Here is a 4971-nt window from a genome sequence, read left to right as displayed (position 1 = left end):
GTGAAAGCAAAGTTGAAAGATGATGGTAGCAATTACACGGACTGGGTCCGTAACTTGAGGATTATCCTCATTGCTGCACAGAAGAATTACGTCCTGGAAGCACCGCTAAGTGCCAAGCCTGCTGCAGGAGCGACACCAGATGTTATGAACGTCTGGCAGAGCAAAGCTGATGACTACTCGATAGTTCAGTGTGCCATGCTTTACGGCTTAGAACCGGGTCTTCAACAATGTTTTGAATGTCATGGAGCATATGAGATGTTCCAGGAGTTGAAGTTAATATTTCAAGCAAATGCCCGGATTGAGAGATATGAAGTCTCCAATAAGTTCTATAGCTGCAAGATGGAGGACAATAGTTCTGTCAGTGAACATATACTCAAAATGTCTGGGTATCATAATCACTTGACTCAACTGGGGGTTAATCTTCCTGTTGATAGTGTCATTGACAGAGTTCTTCAATCACTGCCGCCAATCTACAAAAGCTTTGTGATGAACTATAATATGCAAGGGATGAATAAAACTATTCTTGAGCTCTTCGCGATGCTAAAAGCCGTGGAGGTAGAAATCAAGAAGGAGCATCAAGTGTTGATGGTCAATAAGACCACCAGTTTCAAGAAAAAGCGCAAAGGGAAGAAGAAAGGGAACTTCAAGAAGAACAGCAAACAAGTTGCTGCTCAGGAGAAGAAACCCAAGTCTGGACCTAAGCCTGAGACTGAGTGCTTCTACTGCAAGCAGACTCATCACTAGAAGCGGAACTGCCCCAAGTATTTGGCGGATAAGAAGGCTGGCAAAGTGAACAAAGGTATATGTGATATACATGTTATTGATGTGTACCTTACTAATGCTCGCAGTAGCACCTGGGTATTTGATACTGGTTCTGTTGCTAACATTTGCAAACAGGGGCTACGGATTAAGCGAAGATTGGCTAAGGACGAGGTGACGATGTGCGTGGGAAATGGTTCCAAAGTCGATGTGATCGCGGTTGGCACGCTACCTCTACATCTACCTTCGGGATTAGTATTAGACCTAAATAATTGTTATTTGGTGCCAGCGTTGAGCATGAACATTATATCTAGATCTTGTTTGATGCGAGATGATTATTCATTTAAATCAAAGAATAATGGTTGTTCTATTTATATGAGTAATATCTTTTATGGTCATGCACCCTTGAAGAGTGTTCTATTTTTAATGAATCTCGATAGTAGTGATACACATATTCATAATGTTGAAATCAAAAGATGCAAAGTTGATAATGATAGTGCAACTTATTTGTGGCACTGCCGTTTAGGTCATATCGGTGTAAAGCGCATGAAGAAACTCCATGCTGATGGACTTTTGGAACCACATGATTATGAATCACTTGGTACTTGCGAAACGTGCCTCATGGCTAAGATGACTAAAACGCCGTTCTCCGGTACTATGGAGAGAGCAACTGATTTGTTGGAAATCATACATACAGATGTATGTGGTCCAATGAATGTTGAGGATCGTGGCGGATATCGTTATTTTCTCACCTTCACAGATGATTTAAACAGATATGGGTATATCTACTTAATGAAACATAAGTCTGAAACATTTGAAAAGTTCAAAGAATTTTAGAGTGAAGTTGAAAATCATCATAACAAGAAAATAAAGTTTCTACGATCTGATCGTGGAGGAGAATATTTGAGTTACGAGTTTGGTCTACATTTGAAACAATGCGGAATAGTTTCGCAACTCACGCCACCCGGAACACCACAATGTAATGGTGTGTCCAAACGTCGTAATCGTACTTTATTAGATATGGTGCGATCTATGATGTCTCTTACTGATTTACCGCTATCGTTTTGGGGTTATGCTTTAGAGACGGCTGCATTCATGTTAAATAGGACACCATCGAAATCCGTTGAGACGACGCCTTATGAACTGTGGTTTGGCAAGAAACCAAAGTTGTCGTTTCTGAAAGATTGGGGCTGCGATGCTTATGTGAAAAAGCTTTAACCTGATAAGCTCAAACCCAAATCGGAGAAATGTGTCTTCATAGGATACCCAAAGGAGACTGTTGGGTACACCTTCTATCACAGATCCGAAGGCAAGACTTTTGTTGCTAAATTCGGAGTTTTTCTAGAGAAGGAGTTTTCTCGAAAGAATTGAGTCGGAGAAAAGTAGAACTTGATGAGGTAACTGTACCTGCTCCCTTATTGGAAAGTAGTACATCACAGAAACCGGTTTTTGTAACACCTACACCAATTAGTGAGGAAGCTAATGATAATGATCATGAAACTTCAGATCAAATTACTACCGAACCTCGTAGATCAACCAGAGTAAGATCCACGCCAGAGTGGTACGGTAATCCTGTTCTGGAAGTCATGCTACTAGATCATGATGAACCTATGAATTATGAAGAAGCGATGGTGAGCCCAGATTCCGCAAAATGGCTAGAAGCCATGAAATATGAGATGGGATCCATGTATGAGAACAAAGTGTGGACTTTGGTTGACTTGCCCGTTGATCGGCAAGCAATTGAGAATAAATGGATCTTCAAGAAGAAGACTGACGCTGACGGTAATGTTACTGTCTACAAGCTCGACTTGTTGCAAAAGGTTTTCGACAAGTTCAAGGGATTGACTACGATGAGACCTTCTCACCCGTAGCGATGCTTAAGTCTGTCCGAATCATGTTAGCAATTGCCGCATTTTATGATTATGAAATTTGGAAAATGGATGTCAAAACTGCATTCCTGAATGGATTTCTGGAAGAAGAGTTGTATATGATGCAACCGGAAGGTTTTGTCGATCTAAAGGGAGCTAACAAAGTGTGCAAGCTTCAGCGATCCATTTATGGATTGGTGCAAGCCTCTCGGAGTTGGAATAAACGCTTTGATAGTGTGATCAAAGCATTTGGTTTTATACAGACTTTTGGAGAAGCCTGTATTTACAACAAAGTGAGTGGGAGTGAGGGAGTCCTGGATTAGGGGGTCTCCGGACAGCCGGACTATCTCCATTGGCCGGACTGTTAGACTATGAAGATACAAGATTGAAGACTTCGTCTCGTGTCCGGATGGGACTCTACTTGGCGTGGAAGGCAAGCTAGGCAATACGAATATGGATATCTCCTCCTTTGTAACCGACCTTGTGTAACCCTAACCCTCTTCGGTGTCTATATAAACCGAAGGGTTTTAGTCCGTAGGACAACAATCACAACATACAATCATACCATATGCTAGCTTCTAGGGTTTAGCCTCTCTGATCTCATGGTAGATCTACTCTTGTACTACCCATATCATCAATATTAATCAAGCAGGACGTAGGTTTTTACCTCCATCAAGAGGGCCCGGACCTGGGTAAAACATCGTGTCCCCTGCCTCCTGTTACCATCCGGCCTAGACGCACAGTTCGGGACCCCCTACCCGAGATCCGCCGGTTTTGACACCGACATTGGTGCTTTCATTGAGAGTTCCTCTGTGTGGTTGCCGTTAGGCTTGATGGCTCCTACTATCATCGATAGCGATGCGGTCCAGGGTGACTTTTCTCCCCGGACAGATCTTCGTATTCGGCGGCTTTGCACTGCGGGCTAATTTGCTTGGCCATCTGGAGCAGATTGAAAGCTACGCCCCTGGCCATCAAGTCAGATTTGGAAATTTTAACTACATGTCCGACATCCACGGAGACTTGATCTTCGGCGGGTTCGAACCACAGCTGGGTGCGCCGCACTGTCGCGATGGGTATGACCTAGCTCTGCCTCCAAACAGTACACCAGAGGCTGCACCCGCATCAGCTCCGACCCTTAGCTCGGAGCCAACTGCGCCAGTCAAGGATGGGTGGTTAGACACCGCCTCAGGGGCTGCAGTCTCAACGGCGATCGAGCCAAGCACCAGCATAATCCTCTGCGCAGCCCATGACTCCAAGGTATCGGACTCTTTCCCGGACTACGAACCATCCGCGCCTCTGCCAATCGAATCCGATTGGGCGCCGATGATGGAATTCACCGCCGCGGATATCTTTCAGCACTCGCCCTTTGGCGACATTCTGAATTCACTAAGGTCTCTCTCTTTGTCAGGAGAGCCCTGGCCGGATTATGGCCAACAGGATTGGGATGCGGACGACGAAGAAATTCGACGCCCACCCACCACCCACTTAATAGCCACTATCGACGACTCAACCGACATGCTCGACTTCGACTCCGAAGACATCGACGGTATGGACGACGATGCGGGAGGCGAAGAGGAACCTGTCAGGACCCCGACTCGATGCCACATAGGTCTAGCATGTAACACCTCATATCACTTTGCGGCCTCACGCACGGTATTCCCACGGGTGTCGCCTTACCTTTGCCCAGGACCGTTTGCGCCTTTTGGCACACGTATATGATAGTGTCGCTAGCACCCATATGATAAGGAGCCCGGGCTGACATGGCTAGTCGTAAACCCAAAGTGGCACAGACTTACAGGGACAGGCATCCATGACCCAGCAACGAACGTGTCGGTCATCAGCAAGTGGGTCCGGGCTGTAGCACTGGGCTAGCAGGACTCCGGTAAACCGGGCTGTAGCGGGCTAACAGGACTCCGGTACTCAATGCGTGACATTTCCCCGAAGGGACAGACACAGGAACGAAGAAGGACACATGCCGGCCAGCCTAAGTGTTCCGAAGCAGTAGCAAGCTACCATGGCTCGGTGGAAACACTAGGAGACATTTCCCGGTAAGAGAGGCTACTAAAGATAAACAACTAGATAGTCAGATCCCACACATACCAAGCATTTCAGTCATACACACAATATGCTCGATATGTGCAAATACAACAAGGCATCACAACATGACTCTACGACACAAGTACTTTATTTAAGGCTCAGAGAGCCATACATAACATACACATAGGTACGGGTCACACGACCCAGCATTCAAGTCATACAGTCATACAAACCAGCAGCGGAAGTAACTTGTCTGGGTACAGACAACTAGTAAAATAAAAGAGGCTTGGAAAGCCTAGCTATACTA

Source organism: Triticum dicoccoides, chromosome 7A, assembly GCF_002162155.2.
Source record: "Triticum dicoccoides isolate Atlit2015 ecotype Zavitan chromosome 7A, WEW_v2.0, whole genome shotgun sequence".
Lineage (NCBI taxonomy): Eukaryota > Viridiplantae > Streptophyta > Magnoliopsida > Poales > Poaceae > Triticum > Triticum dicoccoides.
This window is presented reverse-complemented; position numbering follows the sequence as displayed.